The sequence below is a fragment of the Equus przewalskii genome, chromosome 22 (genome assembly GCF_037783145.1).
Source record: "Equus przewalskii isolate Varuska chromosome 22, EquPr2, whole genome shotgun sequence".
In the NCBI taxonomy this organism is placed as follows: domain Eukaryota; kingdom Metazoa; phylum Chordata; class Mammalia; order Perissodactyla; family Equidae; genus Equus; species Equus przewalskii.
Genome location: NC_091852.1, coordinates 39,806,631 through 39,824,337, shown reverse-complemented (window position 1 = coordinate 39,824,337; position 17,707 = coordinate 39,806,631).

The window sequence follows — 17,707 nt, the reverse complement described above, 5'->3', positions numbered from 1 at the left end:
AACATCATTTTTCACATGTTCACATTTTCACTTGATCAATTGAACACCTATAACATTAGTTACTGTTATTCTTAGGTTTCTACTACAGATCTAGGCAACACTATTATTCAAGAAAGTGTGTATTCTTCAAAATTTTTCTCTGCAAATATCAACCACGTATTTCACAGAAATGAATGTTCCCTTACCTTTGCAAACCACTCTGTGCTTTGAAATAATAGAGATGGATTTGTACATTGTGGGGGATCAGAACTGGCTACCTCAAAACATGTCTCCTTCCCTTGATTATTTCCAAGAATAAAGACTATGAAAGAAACTTTGACCTCCCCCCAACTGCCAAAAATAATTTAAGATAAAAGGCTGTCTTCATGATAGCCCATCCCCATAGATAACACTGGGTATCCATAGACTGTGAAGGTCCTTTCTAAGCCCATTCTTATCTACCAAACATTTGGTTTTCCATTTCCTTGTAAATTGCCTTCCTCCCCTTTGAAGCCCCAAACCACTACCCGCAACACTCTCCTTTGTCTTTAGCAGAAGATGATATTTAAGGAGGCAGCTTAACCATTTTGGAGAGCAATCCAGTTTTCCTGGGTTTCTCCCAGGTATGCATGTTATAAAGATTTGTTTGCTTTTCTCCTGTTATTCTGTCTCATGTCAATTTGGTTTTAAGGCCAGCCAGAAGGACCTCAAGTGGGTAGAGGATATGTCTTTTTCCCCTACAACATCATACTATTGTTTAGTGAATAAAGAACAACTATCTGATTGAGTACAATTCACAAAAATAGAAGATAAGAAAGTTCTTCTCTACTGCTCAGTCATTAATTCTCCACTATTTGCTGTTTTGCCTTATAACACCTTCCCATGCTCATAAAAAAGTAAGCAGCTTTACATAACAATTATGAATATGGACTATTGGAATAAGCAAGCTCTGAATTTGAATTGTGGCTTTAACACTTACCAGCTGTGTGACCCTAGTTAGATTACAAAATTATGAATTCTCATTAAAATCTTCTGTAAAAGTGTATAATAATCCCCATTTCCAAATAATTTGCAATGGAAATTTTATGAAAGACCATATATAGTCTTAGCACTGGCCTTGGTATATCCCAAGTCCTCAAGACATGATGGCACTTGTTATTTTGTTTTCAGTGTTAGATCATTTCCATCCATTTTGTAAGGACTATATAAACACTGAAAGTTATTAGCAATTTACAAAATTAGTGAAGTAACATCATATAACCACTGTTCTATAACAAAACACAAATTTTAGGTAAAGTAAGATCCTTATTGACATATATTTACATAAAATCTGAAGTGAACCTAAGGAAGCAGATATGACAAAAAGTTATTAACAATGATAAACCAGAGGAAGCAAGAGGAAAGCTAAACACAGTCTGTGATAAGTGCCACAATAAAAGCATGCAGATACTGAGGAGGAATAGAGAAATGGCTTCTTCCCAGACTGAGAATCAGGGAACATTCACAAGCTGAGTTGAAGAATGAGTAGGAGTAAGTGATGTGGATAAATTGGGAAAGGCTCTTCAAGTAAAAGAAAAAACAAGTGGGCAGCTGGCGAAAGTACTGGGCACTTGGGAGACAGAAAATAATTCAACATGCTGGAAAGATAATCCATGTGGGAACACTGAGAAATAAGACTATGGAAATAGAAGGAATATTCTTTTTATTTATTTTTTTTAAGATTGGCATCTGAGCTAACATCTGTTGCCAATCTTCTTCTTTTTCTTCTTCTTCTTCTTCTCCCCAAAGTCCCCAAGTATATAGTTGTATATTCAAGTTGTAGGTCCTTCTGGTTGTGCTATGTGGGATGCTGCCTCAGCATGGCTTGATGAGCAGTGCCATGTCTGCACCCAGGATCCAAACCAGCAAAATCCTGCGCTGCCGAAGTGGAGTAAGTATGCGAACTCAACCACTCGGCCACAGAGCTGGCCCCTAGGAGGAATGTTTTTGCATATGTAATGAGCTACTCATCATACAACAGAGCAAGAGCACAGGTCTCCACACGTTAAGAAGTATTTTTATGTGAAGAAGTACAACTCAGTAATTATGAATGTGGTCTCCAGAATCGAACTACCCTGGTTGGAATTCGCTCTACCACTTAGTAGCTGAGTGGTCTTGAGCAAATTTTTTTAACTCATTGTGTTTCATATAATCATCTATAAAACAAGGATAAAAATTGTACCTACCTCATGATTTAAGATATAAAGGGTTAGTACTTGTGAAGCATTTAGAGAGTGTCTGACATAATAAAGTGCTTCCTACTCTTATGAAAAGAACAAAGGAGACAAAGTTCAGAGTAGGTAGGCCTGTTTGGTCCAACTATGCCATGAGAACCAGTTTCATAGGGTCAGACTAGGTAGTGGGGCCTTCTTGACATATTGGTAAGGGACTGAGAAAGATTGTGCCCAGAGGGAGGAAAACACTGAAAGATCCTTTAGTTGTTTAGTTTTTAGTGGAAATGAATACATAATGTCCATGCCTTTGACAAGGAAATGATAGGGAGAAAAGGTAAGGAAAAATAAGACATCTAAGTCACAAAATGGAAGACGACACAGGAATAAGAGAATAAAAATCATGATTGAGTCCTTCTTGTCTTTCCCCAAAGTCTGTTCCTAGTCTACTGCCTATGAATGCAGTCTCTCTCTATCCTGTACCTGCATTAGGCATGGAGTAATAGAACCTTTTAAAAGGCCTCCCCAACCCCCACAAGGACAGTTCCTGAGGGGCTTAAGAGTGCCAGCTCTGGATTGACTCTGTGTTGGGGTTGGACAATGCAGTATAAGCTCTTCATGGTAAAGGTTTAAATATTTATTTCAAAAGTTAAGAATCCAGAGCCTTTGTTGCCACCATTATTTAGAGACTCTAAGACAGAAATATTCATATACATATTTTCACACACATACACACATGCTGTTATACCATACTATTCAATTCTGGCACTAACTATCCAAAGTTAGTGTAGATTCCACAAGCTAAGAGTACAGTCCCCAAGACGACTGCTCTCACTTCAGATGCCAGCTGTGAGTTCACATTTCTGACCGACTTGCTACATATCTGGTATTCCCACAACTCCCTCAGGTTTGATAATTCATCAGAATGACTCACAGAACTCAGGAAAGTGCTATACTTATAATTACAGCTTTATTATAAAGAATACAAATTAGGACCAGCCAAAGAAGACACACATAGGGAGAAGTCTGGGAGAGTCCTGAGGGTCTTCTCCCGTGGAATCAGGACCTGTGACCCTCCTGGCACATAATATGTCCACAACCAAGGAGCTCACCTTAGCCCAGTGTCCAGAGATTTACTGGAGTTGCATTTAGTTTCATTTGTTTCATTAATGGAATCATTGGTCACACGATCGAACTCAATCTCCAGCCCATCTCTTCTTCCCAGAGGTTGGGAGGATAGACGTGGTTCAAAGCCTCAACCTTCTAGTCACGTGGTTGGTCTTTCTTGCCTTGCCTGGCCCCATCCTGAGTCAACTTGATAGCATAAGCTATATAAGAGTCCACCACAGATCATCTCATACATGTACATTCAGCAGTCATCTCAGCAGCCAGTTATGAACAACAAAGATACTCCTGTCACTTGGAAATTCCAAGGGTTTGGAAGCTCTATCCCAGGAATCTGGGACAAAGGCTGGACATGTTCTTTATTATACAGTACACACATACATACATGTATATAAATACACATATGTGCATATAGACATATTTATTTAAATGTCGAGCAGTGAAATACTTGATGTTATATGTACTACGGTAGATACTGAGGGAATAGAAACAGTCCCTGAACTTAAGGAACTTTGAGTTTGATTTCTGAGCTGGGGTGAGGGCAGCATGATGCCAGGATATCTAGTAATGTTAGATCCTGGGTGGAAAAGGCAGGCATTAAAGACCAAGAGCAACACAGCAGGTTCCCACTAATACAAACCTGGCACGAGCCTGGGTGGTCTTGTCATTCTCACTCTTTCTCTAGCATAAACCTAGGCACAGAGGAGAATGAGGACAGAATTCCATTTTCCCAGTAAATTTGCGCTCTTTAACTTAGCACCTTTTTATAAGACCAGGAAAATTATAGCCATTTGAAACATTAAAATTTTGATTCACTTGGAAGCTTTTATTAAGATATAATTAATAGTTAGGAGGAACCTTACTAGACATGTGGAATGAATTGAACTGTTGCCTAATTATCTACTAAGAAATTTCTTTAAATAAAAGGCTTGGGTGTCCAAATCATTTAGGAAACTTAAAAATACCATTTTAAATGAATTATTGTGGTGTTTATATATTGAAGCTTTCCAGAAGTTGTATAAACTGGAAACTGTAAGGCTAAAATGAATATTTTAAAACCATTAGCACGTTGAGTTCCTTGTTAATTGTGCAATTTTATATATAGCAAAAATTTAGAACAGCTTCAGTTTTTCATGAGATAAGCCACTTTGAATTTGAAATTCTATTTTATTTCACTGCACTTTTAATTTATTGGTTAGCACTATGTTAATATATCCATTTAACTTTCAACATTTTTTGCAAATGTCTTTTATTTTTAACTCCCCAAGAATCTCTAAAACAAATGATAGTGCATAGGCAAGGCACTCCAGCTCCACTTGTCTAACCACAGATGAAAAAAGGCATTAAGCGGAGAAAATAATCATTAAAGGATCTTTTACAGTTGGCTGAGGGATTGTTATGATTGGGATGGGAGGGACATTAACTTGCACATTACTCAAAGCAAAGTATAATGATATATTTTACAAGTTAAAGAGGCTTTGCATCTACCAAGATCATTTTCAACAATATAGGGGAAACGGCTGAGCAGTTTCAGAGTATCTTTTTATCTAAGTGTGTTGGATTTAAGCATTATTGATCTCTAATAGGTTTTTGGAGCTGGGCACTAATGCCTGCCATGAATGCAGAACCTATTCAAATATGCTAGCACTGTAACGGCACACTTCTACTTGCATGATCTGCTTGGGTCCTTAGAGCAGAAGTTCTTTTCCAACAGAGATGCCTGCTTGATACTTGGTAAAAGCTCAGTGCTTCCCCCGTCTGTGGTGACAGTCACATCATAACCTTAGAAGGAGCTGAATGAATATTAGGTCAGCAGTCAGGTGACTTACGGTTAAGCTTATTGCTTCTTTGGATCTTGCACTCCAGGTTCTCTAATGCCAGAAACAGAAAAGGAGTATGGTCACAACAAGTGGTCTTTGGCACATAACCCTTACAAACCTAATTGGAAGAATTCATACCTCCCAAATCCTCTTTTCTAGTTCAAGAATATCCAGGGTTTCTCAAATGTGATTGTGCATGGTCCCTACAGTGATCTTTTTCACTGACGTCACCCAAATATCCTGCTCATTTACTCAGAAAACCAAAGTTCAGAGAGATAAAGAAACTTGTTCAAGGTTATAGTTCTAGTAATGAGTAAAGTTGGGAACTGAACTCAAATTTTCTGACACCAAAGCCATTGTTCTTTCTCCTACACTAATTTTCCACCCTGACCGATATAAGAAATGGGACTCTAAGGTTAATGTGACTTTACGACCACTGGACAAATAGGATCATCTCCCTCTATTTCTGAAGGTTGGTTCTGTTCTGATTCTGTTGTGGTTGGAAGGTTTTATCACAGCTGTCCCGTGAGTTTACTGTGGTCTGAAACAACTCAAGCGATCAGCCTCCTGTTCAGCTAATCAGTAACGTTTAAAGGAGTGCCTGCTACATGCAAACCTCTGCTCAAGTCTCAGTGGAGAGGAAGACATATATTTATGAAAAGAATCATCAGTCTTACACTCACACACAAGTCACTTACATACCAGCGTGTCAACCATGTCATTGTAATAGTATAAAAATGAAAGTACTTTAATAATTTTCTATGTACCACCAGCCATTTCCAATGAGTTGTTGCAATTTCAGCTTCTGAAAGCCTAGCTCTAGTCGCTTCTAAGCTGAAAACCAGTCATCTTTTACTGCATTTGCTTCTCATCCTTTACTAAATAAGTGTGAAATTCGTCATGTATCATCCAATGGGCAGTTGCTTGGGCCTTTAGGAATATAAATAAATATATATTTATTTCAATGCTGGATATGTAGGAAGGATAATAGCACTCCAGCAATGTTTTGTATTGCCCTTCTGCTGTGATTCAGTTTTTTACCATATAGCAATCTTCTGACCAGGCAACTCAGAACCTATCAGAGAGGGTTAAAGTATAGCTTATGTTATAACCAGGAACTTTTTCTTATACGTTCTCAGATTTATTTCTCAAGACGGACCAACAGGTGATAAAAACATTTCTAATTATAGTGATTTTGTTCATGCGAGTTGTGGTGTGGAGAAGAAACTGGAAAAGGCATTGCCCACCTTTAAACCTGGATTCTTAATGGCAATCATACATCCTCACTCTTAGCCCATTAGACATGCCTTCATTTGTCTGAATCACAACTGTGGACAGGGTTAAGTTTCTATCCATAGTGATTGCGGGATCCATAAAAATCAGGGAATGGAGCTAGATCAACTAGGATTAGTATGCCCGGAGAAGACGAAAATATTTGATGGTTATTTTCCTTACACAGGTGGAAAATCCTGGCTTTAAATTACCAAAGTACCATATTTCTGTGCCAAAATAATAAACTCATGGAAATGGGCAAGTCAAACAGAGTAAGTAGAGACCCAGAAGAAGTAGAGAAGAAAAGGGAAACGTGACTTAACTTCATATGCCTGCATAGCCAAACAGTAGCATAGCAACCTGTTACCATAACACCTGAAATGAATATCACTCTTTATACTTTATAAAGTATTTTATGTACATTACCTCACTTAATCTTAATTTCTATTGCATTTTGATAGCACTGTGATAGCAGAGATGTCCATTTCCAGAACCTGTGAAATTTTGAAATATTTTTGGCTACATAGCAAAGGGCAATTTTGATTGAAGATAGAATTAAGAGAGATTACTTGGGATTATCCAGATGGGCCCAATGTAGTTACAAGGTCCTTAAAAGTGGAAGAGGAAGGCAAAAGAAGGAAGGCAGAGGGAGATGGGACTACAGAAGAAAGGCACAGAGAGATGCAACACTGATGGTTCTGAAGATAGAAAAAGAGAGACACGAGCCAAGGAATGTTGGTGATGTCTAGAAGCTAGAAAGGACAAGGAAACATTATCCTCTGGAGCCTCCAGAAGAGAACACACCCATGACAGTGCCCTGATCTTCGCTCAGGGGGACTCATGCAAACTTCTGAATTACAGACTGTAAAATAATAAATGTGTGTTGTTTTGAGACAATACATTTATGGTTCTTTGTTACAGCAGTAATAAGAAAATAATACAGCATCCTTGGGAAATTTTTTTATACATATCCTCTATTATAGCATCTGCATTCACACCTTCTCTCCTCTACTGCATGCGTATTCCTTGTGGCTAGGGTTGCTTACTCATTTTGGCATCTTTCAACCTAGAGCATTTAGCACAGTATTTATCAAAGAAAAGCACAACTGACATGTCCTCTGGCTTTTTGGTCTGTGGTGAAATCTTAGTTTGTGAGTCAAACTTTCAGAATTTTGGTGTTGTACTTTGGTGTTTACATATCAATTCCCACTTTCTGTGAGCTCTGAGATGACCAAGTCCACATTTCATTCATCTAGTGCCTGGAATATTAAAATACTTAAAATATATTTGATAAGGGAGGAGGAAAAAAGAAGGAAGAAAGGAAAGAAGGAAGAGACGGAGGGAGATAGGAAGGAAGGGAGAGAGGAAAGGAGGGAGAGAGGAAGAAAGAGAGAGAGGAAGGGAGGGAGGATGTAAGCTACGAAGCTAAGGCATGACCAGAGATATGGCGACCAATATTTAAGAAAGTTCAAGTGTACAGCTTCACACAGCGAACAGTCCCTGCCTAGTGCAGAGTAGATGTTCTTGACATGTTTGCTTAGGGACTGTCAAAATTTGTTTAAATTTTTGTTAAATGAATGTATGTCAAACTTTCTTAAGTTTATTTGATCAGCACATATGGAAGTACTGCAGATATTATTGAACATTTAACTTTTTAAGTCATATTATTGAACATTTAACTTTTTATAAGTGGATAATAGATTGGTCAAAGATTCCAAAAGAATGTGTATAGTCATGCAATAGAGGACAACATTATGAAAATTGGAAACATTTTACCTCTTCTTGTAAGGACAATTTGCACTTTATCTTTATTTAAAAATAGAAACCTGCAATCTTATGTTGAAAGTGGGAAACATCACCTAGGAGTTGTCAATTTTAGCATGAAAATTTCAGTATAATGTGAATCATATGATGCCCCAAGATTGTGCGAGAAATCGTTTCCTTATAACTTAAGAACTTTCAATATTATTAGCAATGACTGTGCCAAACCATTTTTAGACTTACTGCCTGAACTCCTGCCTCTTAACTCTACCACAGATGCTGATAAAATACTTCAGGTAACCTACTTTATAGGACATTATTGCACCAAATTGCTCCATTGCTTCAATTTTTCCTGTTAGTCTCACTTCTCCTTGGGTGGTTTTTGTTTTGTTTTGTTTTTAGCATGAGAAACTGATTTCTTCCTTTAAATCACTGATGTTTTTTATCAGATGATCTTATAACCAAGTTGATACTGATCTGAGGTTTATGTAAAACAGAGCTGTTTATCCACTAGCCGCAACGATATTTTCCATTCTTGTGATTAAAATTTCGAGAGCCATATGCTCATTCTTGTCTAAGTCATATCCTTTTGGGTTTTGGCCTTAGTCTTCCTTGTGATTGGCAAACAAAAGGGAATGCTTCCAATATGTAGGAGTCCCCTCTAGTGAAAGCTATAAACCCAAAGGCGACACTCACTTTTAGAGATGGATTTAGTCTTAAATTACCTTTCCAAAGTAGATAATTCTCCAGGCTCCCACTCGGATTGATCTGCCAAGCCAGCCACTTTGTTAGCATTAGCATGGCTTCTTGAATTTCAGAACTACAGATGGCGAAAGCATATAAACTTCGCGGTAAGAAAATCAGGCTTCCATAAGGATTCATAACCACATATATTATGAATGTATTCCTCACTTGCCTTTCGATTGCAGGCACATGCAACTCAAATGATTAACTACAGGAAAGCTACTTCTAGTAACATTTGCCCATCCTAGTCTGTTCAGCAGGTTCTGAACACCAAGAGAGGAAACCTATTTATTTCTAAGCAGGTCACAGATCTGAATACTATTAATGAGTTGAGTATAAGGTATTTTCTATTAATAATTTAGTTTATCACTGCGGTTCTTTCAGTCTTTTTACCTCTCTGTTCTAGTTTCCATTTTACTACTGTATTTACAGTACTCACAAGCAAAATTATGCCCACCTCCTTTTGTTTTTGAGTCACAGTTTCCTGATTTTGCCATCTCTTGTTCAAGCAGAAATGTGCTATTGACGCTGAAAATGTTTAAATATTGGCCTTCCACACGAAAATGGAAAAGAAAAACTTTCTCTTCATTAGGCTTAGAATTCTGATTTCTCTTCCTTGAATTTTTACTGTCTCATTTTACTAGCCAAACAAATTGTTTGACCTTCCTTAGTTTCTGTCATTTTTCAAATAAGCATAAGATTTATTTTCAAGTATTGCAAAAGAACTATGAAAATAAATGTAGCCTAGTTAATTGAGATTTCATTAATATTTCCTCATAAAATCAATATCCTCTAATGGGCATTTTGGTTTCCTCCAAGTTGAAAGCCAATCACATTGGCATCTGAATGTTTGCTGCCACAGGCATGTTAAGAGTATCACCATTTATTTAAGAAAGTCAGTAAATCTTTTTAGATGAAGAAAAGATTCGTTATTTAGTTTTTTCCACTTACAGCCAATTTAATTTCCTACTCATGGTAGAGAAATATGCTATAATGGACTTGATGTTGTCACCATGTTGATGCTCACTGTCGCCAGCACATCACTCTCCCCAGAATGGATTGCATTGTGGGGGAGGGGCAGAGGAGGCAACAGTGTTGCACAGTTGTGCAAAGAACTAAACATGTAAAAGTTATTGTACCACAGATGCAAAATCCCAGAAACTCATGGGAGAATTAACTATCTAAACCACTTAGCATACCTACAAAATAGCTGTGTTCTTAAAATTAAATAAAACCAAAGCACCTTTTAGATTTCAACAGTAAAACATGTCCATTTTAGAAACGCTAAGAAAGATATATATATGTATATATGTTATTTCATCTTTACAGAAACCCTATGAGTTAGATGTTAGTATCATTCCCATTTTATTGGTGAGTAAACTAAGTGCAAATGGAACAGGTAATTGGCTCAAAGGCAAAAAGCCATAACTGGTAGTCATGGAGACTGAATTGTTATCACATTGTTTATTATGTAGTTTAAGAGAGCAAACAAAAGATATTTTGTCAGTCTGAATTTCCCTTTTAACTTCGTTTATTATTTTCAGTCCTATTATTAAATTTAAAATGAACTTTATCGTCCATAGTGCCTTATACCTCACGAATTCCATCCCCATCAAGTAATCTTCCTCAACCTTTATAAACTTATAAACAATTTTCTTCCATAAGCTATCTGTGCAATTCCCTATCCTTGAGCTCATCCTAGTATCTTCAGCGCTTTATAAAGGCATCTAAGTACACAAAGAATAATAGATGCCCAGGACATAATCTCATTTCATTTCATTTTGCCTTATGAAAAAGAGCTGTTGTTTTCAAAATTCAATTTACAACACTTTATGTACAATTGGTTACATCCTGTAAAAACAGCTAGTAGAGCAGATTTCTACACTTTATTCCAACTTTGGCCATTTCCAGGTCATTCTATTTTATAGTTAAACTTACCGTCTTTAGGGTTTGACAGACATGAATTTAAATGTGCTCCCACTATTTAGTAACTCTGAAACCTTCTGTAACTTACTTAATCTCCCTTTGACTTTGTGACCTGGCTCTTACAATGAGGATATTTTATTTCTTGTCTCTCAGGTTTGTTGTGAGGATTAAATGAGATACAGTATATAAAGCACTGAATTGAATACCTAGCTCATCGTACTAGTTCAATTATTATATTATATCAGATACATAGCTTAAAATTTCCTAAATGAACTGACCTCTTCCTACTAGGAAGCTCATCTTTTACTTTAGATGGTGCAACACGATGCAAAGAACACAAAGGAGTCAAATGTCTATGTTTGAAAGACCTGTCATCCGCTTGAAAGATGGATTACCTTAGATAAATTGCTTAGCCTCTCTAAGTGCTTCTAAAACTTTTTCACACACAAGGCACACAGAAATTAATGGAGTTTTGTATGGCCCACTAGGGTAAATGGAACAAGCTTTGCATAGCCTGCCACCCCAAGCCTCACCTTGTTGCTCCTTCTGCTGATGGAAATCCACACCTCAGCATGCTATTAGCCTGTTTGCATGAGCTGCACATCACAGTAAGGAAGATCTACTCTAAGCCAAGCTCCCAAATTTTAAAAAGACAACAACGACACCAAATTCACGGAGCTTTACAGGAAATAGAAAGATGCCTGAAAAACAGCTGGCACGCTGATCAGCATAGAGGTTCTCAGTTATTCTGGTCTCTTACTCCCTCACCTTGCACTCTATGGTTTAGTTCCATTAAGCTACTTAAACATTTACAAGACAGTCATGCTTTTTCATATCGCTCCTTCTTTTGCATGTCATCCTCTCTGGAAGGAATGCAGCCTAGCCTCAGTTCTCTGGTGCTGTGTAACAAATTACCACAAACTCAGAGACTTAATAAACAACACACATTTATTATCTCAGTTTCTGTGTGTCAGGAGTCCTGGCATGGCTTTACTGGATCTTAGGGTCTCACAGGCTGCAATCAAGGTATCAGCCAGTGCACATTCCTACCTGGAAGTTTGACTGGGTATGACTTTGCTTCCAAGTTTATTCACATTGTTGGTCCAGGCCAGACCACTGAATTTTCACCTGGACAATACCACTGCAGTTTATAAAAAGTCTTATTCATGTGAAGAGACCAGCCCTATTCAGGCATCTCTTCTCTATCCTCTCTCTTTCTAAACTCCAAGGTGGTGGATAACAAACTAGATACATGATCTTCTCTCAAGGCTGCTTCTTCATGAAGTATTAACAATAAAACAGAACCACAAGAGTTGCCTAGTGGAAGGTCAGCAAAGAGAAACACTTCTGGGCTCTCTGCCCAGGGCTGAGCCCCTCCTCTCTTCCTAATACACCTGGGCATACACTGAGAAAGGCATGATCCTAGGCTTAACACAGCTTGCATTACCAGACAGAGAAGCTATTCCATCAGGATAAAATGAGCACCCAGGGAAGATAACTAGATGCAGAAAGGTTGCAAGGACTATGAAAGAAAGACACAAACTGAATAAACCCTCTGAACCTTGGAATGGATGGATCAATAATGTAAAATGGATGGATCAATAACTATGAGATGAGGAGACAACATTAATATGATCAAGAACAAGAAATTTTTCTTAAAAATTGGTGGAAATTAATACAAGAGCTGATAAAAGAGGATAATACAACTTAAAAATAAATATGTGAATTGGAAGATTAGATTGAAATTAAAAGGAAAGGAAAACTGAAGGAAAAAATTAAAAGGGGAAAGCTATAAAATCAATGCTAAAATACATGGAAAATGGACGTCAAGATGACAATATTCAGACCTCAGAACTTTTGCCATAGAAAGGCCTGCATTGAGAACACTCTTGCTAGAAAAGCTCAAATAAGATGAAAGAACGATGTTGTAAAGTTTTTTGTTATCCCCAAAATAACAATAAACGTAAAAGCGAAAATCAAAGAACAGTGGGATAGATGGCCCTCTTACGTGCCTCCCTAGCACCTTATACAAAGCTCTCTATAGGACTTTCCATTCTGTTTCGATATGATCTGTTCATGTACACGTCTCCTCTGGTAGTCAATAATGGTTCTTAGAAGAATAAGTGTAGGCATATTTTACCTTTGTCTTTCACAGTTCACCCAAAGGTATCATAATCTATCACAAATCCGGGCATGTAATGGACATTTTCTATATCCTGGTTAAATGGAGCTGAATTGGTTTTTGCCTGCCTCTCTCAATTCTATTGTTCTTTTACTTGATCTCTTGTCACCTTCTGGTTTTCGGACCTCAGGACTTAGTTGACTTCAGATACGTATTTTGCTATCTGTCTGTCTAGCTGTTTGTCATGCAATTGGTCCTAAGGCTGTTCCATTCTCTGACCAGTCCAACTGATCTTCTGACCTATTACATTGCCTGATGATGACAAATGGATGCACGGGAAATATACAACTCAGGCAAGTCACCCTGTTTTTATGTGCCCACGTGCTGGAACTGATATTTAGAAAAGCGTTCATGAGGAGATTGGATGGAGGAAAGAATGAAAGGAATGAGAGAATGAGAAACACTATCACATGCACTATACAGAGTACTGGGGGAAAACATGCTGTCAGACAGCCCTAGGAGTAAAGCAGACCCTTCCTTACGTAGACTTATCCACAAAATGGAACATATATACGCGCCCTGGAGAGACATTTTTGGGGGACAAATTGCATGAAAGTCAGCCTATTTTTTAATTTTCTTACCTTGCCTTTTTAAATTTCCACTAATTCCCCTTGCTGTTGATTAGGAGGTAGACGTTGAATTACCTCTGCAGTGAACTTTGTGTTTGAAGTTCTCACATCGCTACCATCTTTCTAAGCCAATTAAGCATACCTTTATCATGCCTCCTGGTGGGGTTATTCAGTATGTGCTAAATGGTTTAATTAAAATCTGTCCTCTTTCCCTAATGCCCATTTGGAGGAATACCTTTCTCAAAATAGCAATTAAACATATAACAATCCATTACTTGGGAAGAAAAAAGAATCACCAATTGTCCCCTAAAGATAAACAAATAGGCTTTCAATTATCTCATTTTAAATCCTACTTTACAAATACGTAACAGCATTTTTCTTTCCCTTTCTAACTGTATTGGCCAAAGTCATCCCCCAGTTGGGAACTTTGATGTCTTATAACAGAATTTGTCTTATGATTATCATTGGAGTGGACGGGGAAATATACAATGACAGACATAGTGGTGTTCCCAACAGGAAAGATGGATGGTATGGTGGAGAGAGAGTAGATTGTACAGATGAGCCCTCACTAAGTCTACCACTGGACAAACACTCTGCCAACCTCTTTATAAATAGCATGGCAAATCCCTACAAAGTTTAATATTATTTTTCCCTTTTTATAAATAATGATAACAAGACATTGAGAGGTTTAGTGGTTTCCCCCAAATCAGTTAGCTATTAAATGGCTAGACAGAATTTAAACTCGTTTGCCTGACTCAGAATCCCTGTGCTCCATAAATACTTCCTCCTTCCTTTCCAGAAGAAACCAATGGAAGTTTCAAGCACCTCACCTGAATTCAACAAGCCAAGTGTATGTTACGTATTACAACCTTTGGCTGAACTTTACCTTACTTCTTTTTCCTAAGGCCTAAATTTAAGTCTCTGCCCTTGCACAAACTAGGGATCTGACCTCAGGCAAGCAACAGCACCACTTTGGACATCAGATAGTGTGGGATTTTCCTGTTTTTACACTGTAAGTTTCCTCCTCCAGGGAAGAGCTTAGCAGTGAGAACGTGCCTAGGTTGCTTACAGGAATCAACATATGTCAAAGACTAGAGCCCGTATAGAAGAGGTATACAGAGTCACTAAGCTGGAAGATGGGCCTTAACCCATTGACAGTGAGATATGATGGTTGAGATAAAGTGCTGAAGTATTCAATCCTTACATTGTTGTAGGCATTTTTTTAGCCAAATTCTTAGCTCTCCTTCCTTAAACAAGGTCCTGACACCAGACGGTTTGATATGCTTTGCAAAGTTTAATACATCCTCACTTCTGGTGGCGCTCCCAAATCATGTCTACTGTAGACTGGCAGAGCAGCACCTGTGAATCCTAAATAGCTAACCATTTCTGCTAGATCCATCATGTAGGGAACAAAAGACTTAATTCTCCAAAGCTGGGCTCTTACGCATTTTCTGCCAACAATAAGTTCACCATAAATGAAAGGAAAGCATTAAATTTTAAACCTATGAATATCTTTAAATGGCTAAGATACACACCAGAATTGAGTTGTCTTTTTACCTACTAAGTCCGTTCAATGATTGAAAATCATTTGAAAATGGTATTCTAAATTCAATGATTCATTTACAATTACTCTGGGAATTTCTACTTCTGGCTGTTTCTTCTGTAGCTAATAAAGCAATTCTTGAATATAGAAGCCTAGAATTCTCTCCACGCAGGATGCAAAAGCTCAGACTTGCTGGTTCAGGTTATACTGGGCTCCTAGAAATGCATTTTTTAACAGGCTTGGTTTACAAAGGGAATTGCTGTTAATCCTACAGCACATTAGTTTTCCCAAAATAGCATCCTTTAAATCAAGAATCAGGAACATAATGAAGAACAGAGAGAAGTGGTGTAGAGGACGCTGCTTAGGGATCTGTCTTGAACAATATATACATATATATACAGATATATATGTACATATTCTTATACAGGGTGCAACTGATGTGGATTTAGAATCTTTGAGTTGGAGACTGAATTTGCAAAAGCTGAGGCATGAGGAAGGAAACATAACCAGGGATCTGCTTGAAAAGGTTATCTGAACAAGTTCACAACATGTAACAGTAAAATGGAAAAGAGACAGTATTTGAAGTCATAAGTGGGATTCTGCCAAGATCACAGAGAATCCTCTCAGAAAACCAAATGAAAGAAACCCTCCAAATAATAAAAACAGCTCCCCTCACTCAACTTTGCTTCCATGGGCATGTCGAGGCACTAGAGTTGCTCACACCAAAGTCCCACTTACTTTTTCATCATTCTTTTTCCTTTCTGCCATTTTCAGCAGTAGCTCATGGCTTCAGCCCTGTCCTACAGCCTGCTCCAGGGTCACACAACTGTTTTGTAGCATGGGTAGTGGTTTGAACTGATCTCTCTTTTTTAAAGCACTCACTAGTTTCCTCCAACGTTACTGAATAACGTCTTCCTCACCCCTAAACACTAGCTTTTCTGCACAAATGTATACTAGGGAGGAGGGTACGATTAGAAACCAGATAATCCTCCTAAGAAAGGACTGCACTCATTACATATTTTAACACTCCTTCTGATTCTCAATGGTTAATTATGGATTTCAAGCTTTAAAAGAAGGAGCCTCGCAGTCTGTACAGAAACTCTCTTGAAGAGATTATTTTCAGGAAAGTGCAGAAAGTGCCTCATCTTCTCCCATAAAAACCAGAGAAGATGATGACAGTCCAGCTGCTTGGCAAGGATTGCTCACCCTTTATGGGCTCCCAGAAGCTTCCATACAACATAAAGAAATTCATATTTTTATTGCTTCGTATTCTCTCAGCATGAAGAAGAATTTACATTTCTTAATTGGATTTCTTTCTCTCGGCACGAGAAATTGCAACTCTCTCACCAGACTCTCCTGCTCAGCAGCCCCCGAGAAGCAGTTGTATAACTTATTTATAAGGCAGGGTGTAGGGCAAGGTTTTTCAGTAAATTCCATGGACTACTTAAATAGGGATTGCCTAAAATGCGTATAAAAATGCGGTCCTCAACTGCGCTCCAGAACTACAGAATCAGACTCTCTAAGGGTGGGACTCAGGAATCTGCATTTAAAAAGTTGTGTATGCTTTTTGCTTATGCATAAATTTGAGAATTACCAATTTAACAGAATGACAGAGATTTGGGAACCCATCTGGGAAACTCTTTCTTTCACTGTTTTTTTTTTTTTTTCTGGGTTGTTCACTATGAAATGGTGACTTGTACCCCTGTTCCTTTAAGTTCTAAGGGTACGCTATTTGAAAGAGATGGAACTGGAATTCATGCAGTTGGAAGAATCCAGAATTGTTTAATCCAAGAAGGAAGATTGGAGAGACTTCTAAGCTCATTCCTCTATACTACAGACACACCCAGTATCTTCTCTGCAACTCTGAACTCTGGGGGCACAATCTTATGCCTTAAGAATATTTTCTAAAATGAGACCCTGCTCCATTTCAAAGTGCCAATGAAGATGAACACTGTTTTTCAGGATCTGTCATTTATTATGGTTCTGGAGTTTAGTGATGGGACCAAAACTTGGCTGCCTGTTTGGAAGTTCAGGGTAGCATCCATATCAATAAAAGCACTTCTGTCGGTGCTTGTAAAGATGTAGTAGACCAATATACCCATAATTCTTGCTCCATACGCTGCTTAGCTACCTGCAATTATATGAACTAATGATATAGTTCTTGGAAGGATTAAATTGCTTAAGCTGGAAACTCCTAGCTTTTCCCTATTGGTAACTGCCTCAGATATGATAGGGAACTGAGCTGATTGAGAAACGAACAAAAAGGTGAGAAAATGTGTCAGGTCCTTCTACATATTAGTCCATGTTTTAGATGTTCTACAAGCATTCTTTCAATTAATTCTAACCCTGTAGAGTGCATACTATCACCATTTTCTATATAAGGAAGCAGAGAGGTTTTAGAAACTAAATAATTTTTCCTGATCACATTTTTATGTGTCACCGAGATATAATTTGAGCTCAGATCTGGCTGACTGGCTCGAAAGCATGTGCTTTCTCTAGACAGAAACAATGAAGAAAGGGGATTACCAGAAAAGGAGGAAAAGAAGCAGAGGAATAGTTACGAGAAAGAGAGAAAA